This window comes from Phaenicophaeus curvirostris, chromosome 1 (genome assembly GCF_032191515.1).
Source record: "Phaenicophaeus curvirostris isolate KB17595 chromosome 1, BPBGC_Pcur_1.0, whole genome shotgun sequence".
In the NCBI taxonomy this organism is placed as follows: Eukaryota; Metazoa; Chordata; class Aves; order Cuculiformes; family Cuculidae; genus Phaenicophaeus; species Phaenicophaeus curvirostris.
In genome coordinates, this window is record NC_091392.1 from 75,082,928 (window position 1) to 75,097,201 (window position 14,274).

Genomic DNA, 14,274 nt, shown 5'->3' on the forward strand with positions numbered 1-14,274 from the left:
TTCAGAGACTCTGAGGCAGAAGTCAAAGAAAAGCACAGGCTTAACAGGGTTATTTCTTGACCAAATTTATTTTAGAGAGCTTAGGAGTTCCAATTCTACAAAACTGTACAGCCCCGAGACATACATTCCCTTATACTGAGCTGACTCTTTCTTCAAAGCATCCACAGCATGGCAGAACACTTCCTTGTCTTCACCCAGAAATCCTTCAATTAGAATCCATCATTCATGATACTGCTAAGAACAGGATAAAATGGCAAATTAAATTCAAGATGGTAAATTCAAATTAATGCAGGGAGGAAACCCCTTTCCCTTACTAGCTTTGCACAGTGGCGGTCTACAGCATTGGGTGGGCTTCTTCAGATGAGAATGTGACCATTATAATAAAATTTATGCAAGTCAATTCTACGCAGATGGTGATTTAGTACTCAGTAGCAGTCAGCAGAATTTCAGAAGCTGCTGAGAAAAAAAAATAAAGAGAGAGAGAGAGAATAAAAGTGAAGCTTGTGCTGCCATGGTACTAGTTTACGGTTGATCTACATCTCTAGAGCTGGAAAGTGAACTGGAGGGAATGAGGATAGTAAGAGTTGCAGAATATCTTCTGTATGCAAGCATTTAAATAGACTAGGAAGATTTGGTCGGGAAGGAATCTCATAAAAGTCTACAAAAATCTACAAGTGGCATGCACAAATTGAACAGGCAACAATCATGTATCACTTCTTATAATATAGGAGTAAGAGTATTATCAGGTACCAGTTCTGAAACAAGCAGGTGGGTTGTTTTATGTTTTGGTTCTGGGTTTTTGTGGGGTTTTTTCCCTCTACAGGGCATGCAGTTTAACTGGATGTTTTGATGACAGAAGCTTACATTTTACGAAGTTAAAAAATGTCACGGATCCATCAACACCTATTAAACACAAAATTATGACCTCCAATGCAGAAAGTACCTGCAGTGCAGATGGCCAGAATCTAAGAGGTTATAGTTCAGTAAAGATGTTTGCCCTGTACTTACACGACAGAACATCTAGCCCAGCCAGAATCAGAGACACAGCAGCATGCTAGATGGATGCTTAACCTGACCTAAACCACTCTTACATCCTTTTTCTGTGTCATCTGCCCAATCCAAAAGAGCCATGCCAAAGCCCAGTCTCTTCTTCCCCTCTCCCCAGTCCCTGTAGAATGCCTATACAAAACCAAAGCGTTTTTCTACAAGACCAGGTCATTATTTCAGTGTCACCTTTTAATGGTTGCAAAGATGAGAGTTTCCCAAAATCTCTTGGTAGCAGAAGACATTCTCCAGGCTGTCTGAAAGTTTGTTTCTGGGCAAACAGAAAAACTTGACAATTAGATAGTTATAAGCCACTCTTCATTGTGTACTATGGAAGAGCTGACCCCATTTTGGATCCTCTAAAACCACAAAATATAATGAAGTCACAATGTAGGCTCAGAGCATACAAGAGAACTCTTCAAACAGATTTTCACATCTTGAAAGCAGATTTGTGTTAAAGGACAAAGCCCCCTGTATTGATGTGCAGTTGTTATTGTATTTAGACAACACAATAGACAGTCAACTTAAAATTGCTCTGGAATCTGCTCAGGGTGTACAACAAGCAAAACCTTCAGCAGACTCCTGTAAAGTGGCCAGCTTGCACATTGCTTCAGTTTTGGCCTCTGACCTTATCTAAGGTCTTGAGAAAAAATAACATACTTCTACAGTCCTTAAATTGTTCTAGGAAAGTAGCTGATTTCTTTTGTTGTTATAATGAGACAAGAATAAGAATCCTCCCAAAGTTTTTGTTGGTCAGAATCTAATATTCTATAGATATTTATGCCTTACTTATGTCCTGCTGATCATCTGTGTTTTGAGGGCTTTACTTCCTATTGTATTGTGCTTTATATGGTGGAAAATGGAACAGGATTTCTGTCCTGCTGAACTTCAGTTTTGACCAAACTGAAGCTGACCAAACAGCACACCACTAAGGAAACAGACTGTGAAGAGATTATTTTTTTTACTTTTTAAATTTTAAGTGGTGTGGTGAGACAGAAACACTAAAGCGGCATATTCTTCAGACATTTTTTTCATCTTTCTGATGTGGGAGATCTGATGCTCATCTCATGACATTGTCAGAGATTCTTCACTCTTATGACAGAACAAACTTGATTATCACTTAGGTACTTATTTATGTATTTTAAAGCCCTGACATTCCTGCCGAGTCTTGCTGAAAAGTCTGGATCCCCTTCACAAGGGAAAAAAGGTCAGAGAATCTGTCACCTTGAAGAATTTCAGTTGTATCCATCATCACTTGGTACTTCAAAATTTAAGCTCAGTATTTCATTACGTTTGTTTTCGCTACATCATTACATTTGTCAGCCCTAGCTAGTTGTACAATACAGGCCTTGCTTTATTGGGCCTGCTTTGCCACTGATAGCTAGACAATTTGATTTAGCTGACAACCTCCACCCCTTCCAAAATGAACAACCCCATCATACTCATGTATTGCATTCACTACACATCTAGAAATGACATGGGAGATAAATTCTACCCTATGACCCAACAAGTATATTTCGTATTAACAGCACTTTTTGAACTTAATAAAGTGTGTTATTCTATGGTAAGTATAGTCAGTATGGGCTTAAGAACTGCCAAACCCTTTGAGTATTATGTCCTAGCTGCACTTTTTTTAAAAAAAAAAAAAAAACAAAAAGAAAAGGACATAGGTAATTTATTCCCTTAAAAAAAAGCTCTAAGGGTTATTTCAGTGGTTTCCTAGACTCTTCAAATTCTGAGTCTTTGACTCTTCAGTCATGGAAAATGCTCTTGTACAAGAAGACAGGACTTTTCCTCCAGGAACAGACAGAGAGGATCTTGTGCTCAGTATCTCAATTCACAGGAAATCCCATGTTGTTTTGGGGATCACTCTGTGCCAGATATAAATCCTTCAGTAAGGTTAAGCGACTGACTTATTTTTTGTTGTTTTGGCAGTTGAATTGGAAAATCTTAGAAAATACTAGAAAAGACGTTCATGTTTAAATAGGATAACATTTGTTTGGGTTTGATTCTTGAAACTATAACACCAGAACATTTACTTCATACCAGACAGAAAGGAAAAGGAAAGGAAAAAGCAAAGGAAGCAGGGATTAGGCTCATGAAACAGGAAAAGAATTTTCTGGTTATGATCACTATTGCATGAAACAAAACCACTGCTGCTGTTCCTGGCACATTTCCCATGCAAGATATGAAGAGGAAGAAGGCACAATAAGTATTTTTTGAGATACAAATCCAGCAAGTTTTGCAAGTTTACAGGCAGCTGCTGGGCACCCAGACGCCACCAGTACACTGCAAAACAACAGTCAGTCCTGACTTTGGTAATTTAAAATAAATGACAGGACTTCCATTACCCTCCATATGCACTGCCTAAGCCCACCTAAAGAGGGATACATGACTGACAAGGCAGACAGAACAGAAAAAGAAGGGCAAGTTCAGAAACTAAAAGAAGAAAAATCTCAACTTTCAGTGTGAAGAATGACAGCACTACATTTTCATTTACATTATTTTAAAGAGAGTTTCTAATTGTTTGTTGTAATATAAGTATCATGCAAAAGCTTGCAAAAACAACACTTGCTTTTGAAGCCTGATTATCAAAACAGAAACAATATAAATTGCTTAAGCAAGGGTCTGACTTCTTTGAGAATATTGTACCTCTTAGCTTTCCCTAAAAAGCACCTAGCACTGAGAGTCTTGACTAGGGCTTACTGTGAGACAAATGCAGTACAAGGCACTTCTGAAAAGCATGACTGTGTTGTTCAAACTCTTCCTTAATGTTTTAAGGTTGGACTACAATTACTATTGATTCAAGATTATTGGATTAAATTTCATACTTTACAGAAGAATGAAAGAAAAGGAAAAATCTCTTAGAAGTTTAAAACTCTAGAGCATTGTGAACGTATCTATCCCATAATTCATTTCCATCACTGCATTAAGTTTAGAAAGATGTTCAATAGTTACAGTAATAATTTTTGTTCTTGTCAGTTGTCAGTAGTGTTCTGGTTACTGCAAATCTTCCACTGCAATCCAAACTCAGAAGATTTAGGGAGAAGCGAGGAGGAGTTAGAAAACAGTTATAAGGGTTACAAACTCTGGACCAAAATTTACTATTAGCATTAACCTTGTTTCACCCCTCATATTATCACTGACAGATTGGACCAATTACAAAAATATAAAATGAACACATGCAACTGAAATTAATTTCAAGGTGAGCTACACTTCTATACCTACCTATATGTGTACATGTGGATATATATTCAACTATCTTGAGTATAATAGATTCTAGAAAAAAAATGGAAGCAAGCTTTGAACTATGGCCCTAGGGCTTAAATGACTAATGATGGGTAGAACTTTCCTTGGTATGAATATGTTAAGATGAGAAATAAGATAGAAACTGTCTAACAAAGACAATTAATAGACTGAACAGCTCTCTCCTAAGAATGACCTAAAAGTCTGGGAAGATAACAATAAGGAGTAGAAAGGCAAAGAAATATTACTACTGCCAATTCCCTTCCTCATAAATTTCACATTGTTATATTTAGATTATTGGCCAGGAGTGCATCCCAATTTCTGTAGAGGGGACTCAGCAGGGGTTTGCTTTCACAATAGCATCTTGCAGACACATGGGGCTTGACCCTGCTTCCATTCAAACAAACAAGAATTTGCCCATAGACTTATAAAAGTAGGATTCAGGTCTTAAAAACAGTTCTTTCACACTAAAGAAATATTTGAGTTCTATCCAGTAACTTTTCACTTGTGCTCTTCAACTCTGAAGTAAAGGTGAAGAGTTTCTTTTGCAAGATCGTCTTAATTTTTACTTATAGTTTTATGTATGAGGCTCCTAAAAAGCAATGTATGATGTGAGCTGGTTTCTTGTTTAAATTTTACACCTCTAAACTTTTAAGGGAGCTGCTTTTGACTGACACTTGTGATGAACAGTGAAGCCTACCCTGAGTGAAAAGGAATGGTACAGAAATTGGAAGAAGTTAAGAGTGACTGAGCGTGCTCTTCGCAGCAAAGATGCTAGCCATATAGCGATTCGTACACCCTGCTGCTCTTCTAGCAACAGAACAACTTGAAGACTGTCACAAGCAGAAAAGCACCAAGCCCACAGGTGCCACCAGTCCTTGAAGGACTACGGGACAGGCTACGGCTCAGTAACCATTGCCCTGTCTAATGACCCTGCACTAGAGCAATCCCTCTGAGAACAGTTAGACAACTACTGAGCTACTACTTCATATGGGAGTTCACAGACTTGCCCAAACACAGACAAGAAAGGCTGCAATACACAATAAAAAATTAACAGTCTCCAACTTATGTGTACAGAATCTCCTTGCACAGTTGGCTTCAGTGATTGTTTATTATCTGGCTAGAATCCAGGCTTCCAAATCCCTGCCAATAGTATTTCTAGAAATGAAAATCCAGCAATATCTTAATCAAGGAAATGTTGTCATGTCACAATGCTTTACAACAGGATTACAATGAATTACTCTTAAAACTCTACAAAATCAAAAGAAGATAACAAGTGTGATTATACTGAACTTGCTTCTTCAAAGCAGTTGAAATACTGAGAACAGCCACTCACCAATTTCTCTTATGACTTTCCAAACTTAGCCCAATGTGCCAGTGAAAAACTCTCCCAAGAAGCCAGATATGTAACCAGTACGTTATTCAGGTCAGGGCTCTTGCAAGGCATACAAGGGAAGTTTTAACTGCTGATATAAATGACAATTTGATATTTAGAAGAATGAAAGACTTAAGGGGTTTTGCCCCACAAAATAGCAATGAAGGCCATCCTGTGAAGGTGTCGAGTATGTGTGAATGAAGGCTGAATAACATTTCCTTCATTTTGGATAGTATGAAGTTCTTCATGACTATAGAAGTCTGGGCTGATACCATTTCTACCTGTAGTCTTACAGTGCCTTTTACAGCTTGCAACTATATCAGCCAGCTTTGTATATCAAGTTCTGCATTTGGAGATAATCTGTACTATTAGAAATAGAAACATTTTCTATCTTTAGAACAGAAAGATTGGTCTCTTAGCAAGAAAAAAAGTTTGGGCTATTATTCTGGCATATTTCTGACATCAACCAACATGCTATGATTATAGTCAAAAAACAAGACGTGAACAAAGAACCCAACTTAACTGCATAAGACAATGTCAGGTACTCTGGATCTTAATGCATACTAAATATTTATATTTGCCATTCAAGACAAAGCACCTGAAGCAGGCACAATTTCCTTGGAAAACTTTACCTTTGTGGAATTGTGTCTATGTTAAAATATGAATGTCCTGGCAAGTACATGGCAGCCACATGCTCTACAAGACAAAGCTTTTTTTCTTTATGGACTGGTTGTTGTGGGTTTTTTTTCCACTAGTGTAAGAATTGTTGGGCAGGGGAGTAAGTGAAGAAGAATTTAATAAATGTTAATGCTGTTAGGACACCACAGAAGGAATCAGTCTCCCAAATATTCACAAAAAAACTCCAGGCCAAGATGGGAGATAACCATGCTTCAACTCGTAATCGGAGATAATGGTATTCTGACTACTATAAGCCAAAAACTGTCTGAAAAAGCAGCTCTGGAGGTCTGACATTTGGGAATGCAACACAAATGGCAAAAGCATGATACATATGACTCAAATGACTACCTTCCCATCACTTACTTGCACCTGGACAGCTTTATTTGGACAGAACAGTGGCAAAACTAATGGAACGCAGGGATGTTGGAAAGCAAGCAAGAAATTGCAGATATCAAAGAGCTTTTTGGAAGCTCCTAAATCCAATGGGCTCTAGGTACTCCATTTCAACCCCTCCTAAAGAATCACAGAATCACAGAATAACCAGGTTGGAAGAGACCCACCGGATCACCGAGTCCAACCGTTCCTACCAAACACTAAACCATATCCCTCAGCACCTCGTCCACCCGTGCCTTAAACACCTCCAGGGAAGGTGACTCAACCACCTCCCTGGGCAGCCTGTTCCAGTGCCCAATGACCCTTTCTGTAAAGAATTTTTTCCTAACGTCTAGCCTAAACCTCCCCTGGTGGAGCTTGAGGCCATTCCCTCTCATCCTGTTCCCTGTCACTTGGGAGAAGAGACCAGCACCCTCCTCTCTACAACGTCCTTTCAGGTAGTTGTAGAGAGCAATGAGGTCACCCCTCAGCCTCCTCTTCTCCAGGCTAAACAACCCTGTGACTGAAAAAGCCTGTGACTGAAAAATTTCCTGTTAAGTAAGACATAGGAATGTCAGTAAGGGTAAAATGAGGGGTGGGGGTAGAAGAAAATATAAATACACAGAAGAAGAAAAAAAAATTAGTTAGTAACAGTCTGTCTATAGTATAACAACTCAAAGTAGAAGAATTGCAGTGCAAAGTTTTCCATGGTAACTTCCAACAGTCTCTACATCAGTGCAGGAAAGCATCTTTTGCTTCTTCAAGTAAATTGAAATCTTGCTGCTTGACATAGTAAATACTTTGTGTAACAGCTATTATGTCACACTTCACCCATTCTGGAATTCCATTCCTGATATAATGTAAAAGGCCTCAGTACTGTCCATTAGAATAAGTGGACAGCATTAGTAACACGACCAAGGCTCCATTGTTTCTCAGACCAGAAAGAGAGCTGGTAATCATCCACAGTCCTGCCAGGAATGCCTCGAGATTTGTTGTTTGCAGTGTTTGGTCTACAAGCATATTACTGTTAAGAGCTTTGAAGCCTAGAACAATGCTTGATGTTTTGTGTAACGTTAGAGTCTAGTTCTTTATTAGGAATTTTTTTGAGCTACTGAAGTATGTTTAGGAACAAATCTTGTTCCTATGGAAATCAGTGAGAATTCTGCCCTTGTCTCCAAATAGCACAGGAACAGACTCCCTGTCTGCAACATCAGACATCCTGGCATAAAGCGACAAAATTGGGTGGGCCTGCTAAGCTTCACTAGTGTGAAAAGGTCAGCCTACAAATCAAGAGAAGCATGCAGGCTGTTGCTGGGGTCACTGCATGCGCAGAGGTGCAGTCTCTCCCTGCCTTATCTCCATAGAACATCACAAATTTGCACTTGGCTTCCACCCTGCAGAGCCAGCCAGGCAGACCTGCTGTGCCCAGAGCATATCTCCTGCAAACGACAGAAGCCTAAGCAAACCAGTCCTACTATAAAAGCAATGCTGTATTGCACCAGCTGAAGAGAAAAGGCAGTTCAGAAGCAGCATGTAATGGTTGAGATGGCCATCTGAACTCATGTAAGTACTCAGCAGCTCCTCTCCATAGGCATCATATATTGACAGAGGGTAGTGAGTTGTAAGCGGGTAATGTTATCTGTTTTTCTGCTGTACATTGATTTCTTGGGGATGGGGTGTTCCCTCTTTACATTTTGGCAAGCAGTATATGTGCATCTGGGCTACCAATCAAGACACAAACTAGCAGATAAATTTACCTACATTTTTCCAGTTATCGGAAAGAAAAGAAAAAAATCTTTTTTTTCCTTCAGTATTTTAAATGTGAACTCTTCCAAAGGCTGCACTACGCTGTTCTCAGGTTTTCAAGGATTCTCCCAAGAGCAGAGGCTTCTGAAGTCTACTGGATATTATCCAGATGCCAGAGCAAAGATACGATACGGCAAAGACAAATGGTTTGTCACATGTTTTTTACCTCTATCTCTAGACACTAGTCAGCCTCTTTGAATCAGAATTACACCACTGATATTTCCCATAATCAGTAGACAAACTTTTTACAGCAGAGGCAAAGGCACAGAAATAATGAAAACTTCTCACTGCAGAATCTATAGAGGCCAGCAAATACCTCTGTTGTCAGTCCCTCTGAAAATAATCCTTGTTTGGTGTTTCTGAAGCAATACAGCAGCCTGGTCTGCTCACTCTCAGATTTGATCTATTCCAATATCTGTGATTTGGCTTCTGCTTTTACCGGGCTTCCGGTGACCATTAACATCACTATTACTATCCAATTCACCAGTATCTGGATAACTCTTTCCTAATGCATGTCTTCACCGAGTACTGTATTCCTTTCTGAATTTTTAAGTCCTTATAAAAACTTCTGTGCTTTCTCTTCCTACATGCAGGAAGCCACATCATGTTCAGTGGGACTCCATGAGAAGGAAAATTTACTTTGGTCCTCAGACTTCCTATAGTTTATCACACAGGGATGTACAAATTGATCATTGGCTGAACTCTACAACTACTTAAGTCCAGTACTAGTCTAAGCAATGAAAAGATTTGGAAGAACTCAAATTTGGAAGTAATTTGAGCTGATGTATCTTTTCATTTATTTCACAAGTAGCAAACCATCCAAGTCTAAAACTTCCAAAGTGACCAGACACTTTGCATGTCAGCTTGCAAGTGTGCAATATTACTTGTTTCATATTTGGGCCTCAAAAGTCTAAGTCATTTTGAAATCATTGTACAGTGCTCATTAAAAATACAGCAACTAAATGAACAGCCAGAAAGGAGCTTTACTACTTCTTCACATTCAAGAGATCCTGTCCTCAAGAAGATTAAAATTATCAGACCAGAAGAGCTTTACTGTACCTTCCATTGGTATATGAAAATACATTCTTTGCTGTATCTCACTTAATTGTGGGAGCTAAATTCTGATGAAAGACACAAGTCTACTGTATAAAAGAGAGAAGAGATGACTTTAAAACTCAGTTTTTCATCTGTAACCTTTTCATAGGAAATAACCCTGCCTCAATCTAAAAGCCGGGTTTATCAGAAAGCATCATTCTCGATTAGCATAGTGATTTTAGAAAGTAAGACAAACTCCATAGCTGAACCAAGTATTTTGTATTTTGAAGTGTAAACATTTGATAGTAGTTTATGAAGAACCTAAGCTTCCAACTGGAATAAGAGAAACTGCTGTCATACCTTTCTAGTGTTATTACTCACATCTGCCAAATGAAGCTGTGTGCTTTATAAACTCAGAAAGTATACCCAAACTCATTTGCTTTCATCCCTCCTAAAAACACTGGAGGTGAAGGGGTGGGGAAGTCATTATCCCACCTTGGATCTTTACTGTTGATTTCTGCCCCTTATGAGCCTCTTGCTGCTAATATGCATATTTTAAATTCATGATTGCCTTATTTTTACATCCAGAAAACTAGTACATTCAACTTGCCAGCAAACATAGGTGTTCAGGAAAAGCAGAAATAAGCCATTACTTACTCTCTAGTCCTTGGAGGATAGATCTGTGAACTTGTTCTCTGCAAGGTGTTTTCTGTAAATATATTTAGCAAAAGGAATTTTCAAGGACTAGCACTAGAAGCAATTTCTCCATTACATCTTCACATTGATCTGCAACAATCTCACTCCCTCTCAGACAGTAACTAGTGACCAGGCAGAGCCATGGTGACCGATACAGGAAAAACATTGACTTGTTTCTTGTTATTGTACTGCAGTAACATTTTGCTGGTCCAACAGAGAACTGGCTGGACACAATGTATGCCCATAACAAGACTCTACACTGAAGATCCTGCACTCCCAAAACAAGCAAGTATGATAAATAGGGGGAGGACGAGTAGGGAAAATACAAAATACCCAGTACCTCATTCACCATACCAGTTAAGGGACTTAGAATACTATAGAAACAAATAATACTAGGTTTATTTCCACATGCCAGCAAAATTTAAGCAATACACTGCTTGAGCAGTGAATATGCACAGTTACAAGCGATTTTGCTTATGAAAGCCAGTGTACATCCAAGTTACTTTGATATAATAAGTAAAACACAGTATAAATCACCTATACCTATGGATTTAGCCTTCACATCGATGTACTTTTTTCCTACTCCCTCAAACGGAACATCTTTATCAGTGACAGCTCATATGCTCAGTTGTCTTCTTACGATCCTAAGTGATTATTGTTCTGAGAATAACCACAAAAGTAATGCCAGCTTCTTGTAAATAATCTTCCTTGCTGCTCTGTTATCAATTTTAAAAAAATAAAATGAAGATTTTTTTCCTTCTCACGGCACAGAGTCTCAGAATTGAACTGGAATATCTTGGTTTTGCAATCATCAGTGATAAAATGCTGAGCTTTGCGAAGGACATAAAGCACGGAATAAAACCCAGATCACTTTCTCTCTACCTGCATTGACCGTGCAGCAGTAAGTAGTAAAATTTAATAGTTCAGTACAGAAATTTTAGTCAATGACATCCAAAGGAGAGAAGATGCTGACTAAGATGTCATTTCTTTTTCTTTCTTCTCATGGGACTGTCATAAAGTAACTTTACTGGAAACTAAGGATGTTTGGAGTGCAATTTGCTTGCAGATATTGGAGAACACTAAAGCATTTGGAATGAGGCATATGTATTAGGAATTCAGCTGAGCTGGGGATAGACTCTTCCTCACAGTATGAAAGACAGTTTAATAACAGATATCGTTTATACTCTTAAAGGGATTATTTCAAAATGTATGATTCTTACTAAGGTTCTTCTACTACCATACCTTAGTACTCCTGTCACCCAAAATAGTCATAACTGAACATCACTCAGGCAGTATTTTAGTTTAGAATTGTATGTTCTAAAATACTTGTTACACACTCCCTTCCAATGCTTCTCAACAGAATACTACATGTTGAAATATTTCTTGGAAAACAATAAAAATTGCTAGAACAGTTTCAGATGTTTAACTTGACATCTAGTTAAGCTGAAAGTGTGTGCTTACTCAGTCTTTCTCTCTCTCTCTCAAAGAAAGCATTAAGTCCTCCTCAGGTTGCAATTCTAAGGCAAGGAATCAAGACTGTAATTCAATTTTACAGCCTTCTTTCTTTACTGTTTTATCTTAATTTTAGATGTATACTCTTCATCACATTAGATATTTAAGACTGATAAAGAGTGGCATTTTTACCTGATTAATTAAGTCAATCTAAGCAAGCAGTGACTGGTAGTTAGCATAAATGGGATTATAATCATTGATTTCAGATGGATTATAACAGTACACATAATTTTAAGCTAACATGACTGTGCTGTGTTAAATGAAGACAAGTTAAAAAGTGAGATTTTGACTTATATCATTAGACAAAAGCTATGTTAAGATACGTTTACTCCTTAGAGAACAATATATTCAGTTTTAACTATACTCCATCTTAGAAAAAGTGTTTCGCTTGATTAGCTCAGAATGTTTCACAGGTAAAATTGGGCAGCATTTCCTTTTGTTGAGACACAGGGAGATATAAATAAATTAAGAGATCTGTCAAGGTCACACAAGAAGGTGATAAAGTTACTCAGTAAGTCACTCCTGATTCCCAGCTCTCCTGCAGACGGCAATACAATCCTTCTCAAAGGGTTCTGTGCTACTAAATGATACACAAACAAAAAGATAAATCACACTTTTCAGCACTAACACATCCAAGGAGTATTTTGAACGAGTGACAACTCAAACCATATTTTGGTCTGCACTTTATAGATAAATGAGATAAGGCAGTAAAACAAGTACTATGAAATCTTGTTAACTCACACACTTGCTCAGTCCCATCCATATATCATTAATTAAGGCTGGGACAATAACTGAGCGTTAGAGGAACGTTGAATAGGGACACAGAACCACCTAGATTCATTGGCTTGTTTTTCTCCTCGGTGACAAAACACAATACTGGTACTAATACGCTTCACAAAGAGGAAAAAAAATGAAAGCGGGCAAACAGATAACCCCGAAGACTCGGAAGGGTGCTGTTGTCATGGAAACAAGTCACCGCTAATGAGCTTTCCAAGACGGGAGTGATTAATACCCGAGTCCTGTAAATAAATATCGATTCAACCCCCACACATAATAAACCTCCTTGCCAGCAGCTTAGGCAATGGGCAAACAGACGAGGCGGCCGCCCCGCCGCTTGCGCTCCGCAGCGGGTCCCTCGGCCGCGCTGTTTACACACCGCCTCGCGTTCCCCTCGCTCCGGCGGGCACACAAACTTTCCCGAGCGCCGGGAAAAGGCGGCAGCCGCCCAGCCCAGCGCCGCTGCTCCTCTCCCGGCCGCCGGGGCCGCCGCCGCGCCTGCTCCAGGGAAGCGCCCGGAGAGGAGCGATGCGCGACCGCTTCCCAGCAACGAACCGGCCCCTGACCTGGCGCTAAGTCCCTCTCGGGGCGCAGCCACTTTTCCCAACAGTTGCGCGGCGAAGCCCCAAAGGAAAACTCGCCTCCGCCGCGGGGCTGGGGGCAGAAGCAGCGCCCGGGGCGGCGGCACCGCCGATTTTTCCAGGGAGCGGAGCGCGGAGCTTCCAGTCCACGAGCCGGGCGACAAGATGCCGGTGCTCAGCAGCCGCCGCTACCTCCTTCTCTACCTCCCCGCTCTGACGCTCGCCGGTTCCTTTCTGTCCCCGCCTGCTTCCCCACCTTCTCCTTCCCTCCCCCCCGCCTCCGCTCCAACCAGCTGCTCTCCCTCTGCCCAGAGCCGGCTTTCCAGGTGCCTCCCTACTCCCACGCGCGTCCCCGCTACAGCAGATGAAACGCAGGAGCCGCGATGCTGTTGCTCCCCGCGCCGGCGGCGGCTCCGCTGTCCCGCACGCAAAATTCCCCACCCGCTGCCGGTGGTGACGGTGCCCGGAGCTCTGTCCCAGCTCGGGGAAGGGCAGAGCTTCCCGGAGATGGGCGCTCACCTCAGGAGAGCCTGGTGGTGTCCTCCGGTAGAGGGGAAGCGGGAAGGGGGCGCGCAGGCAGGTCTGGTGAGAGCCGCGGCATCACCGATGGAAGCGAAGCCTGGCGGGTGCGCGGGGCACACCCCGCGCCCTCCTCGTCTCCCTCCTCTTCCTGCGGGGCTTGCTGAGGACGGACGTGTCTTCCAGCTGCCGCCAGCACCTGCTGCAGGAGGGAGAGAGCGGAGTGGGAAGAGAGGGAGGGGGGGAATCCGCAGGTCAAGGGCGGCAGAAGCGGGTGCCGTGTGGTGTCTCTCTCCGGCGGCCCTGGGGTGGCTTCTCCCAGTGAAACTCACTGCCGAGCGGGAGGCTCCTCACCTCTCACGGGGGCTGGAGGCTCCAGCGCCGAGGGTTCAGCTCCTGCCCGGTTCCCCCCCTGCCGCTCCATTCTATACCCTGTTATGACGGCGCTGGGGATTAAGTGTACTTTCAGTTTTAAGAGCATTACATTAATAATAGCGGTCCGGTAATTTAAAATTACTCTGGGAGCATTCAACAGCCTGTTAAGAAGCTATCTGCTCTGAGGTCATTTTAATCGGAAGGATCAAAGCTCAGGCGCCACGTCCTCCAGTGCCTCTGGCTTGAGGACACCGAAAG

At 41.2% G+C, this 14,274-nt stretch overlaps 1 protein-coding gene across 8 annotated transcripts in view; it reads right to left on the bottom strand.

Annotated features, from left to right (window-relative positions):
• Nucleotides 1–14,274, bottom strand: part of SHISAL1 (shisa like 1) — a 188,204-nt gene that overhangs the window by 67,329 nt on the left and 106,601 nt on the right. For 7 of the 8 annotated variants that reach the window (XR_011338119.1, XR_011338118.1, XR_011338117.1 and 4 more), the window contains exon 1: nucleotides 13,108–13,201. The exons of the other annotated variant lie outside the window; for it this stretch is intronic. The gene's annotated coding sequence lies outside the window, so the exon portion shown is untranslated. Of the gene's footprint in view, nucleotides 1–13,107; nucleotides 13,202–14,274 lie in introns of those variants that run through there. 8 annotated transcript variants of the gene reach the window in all.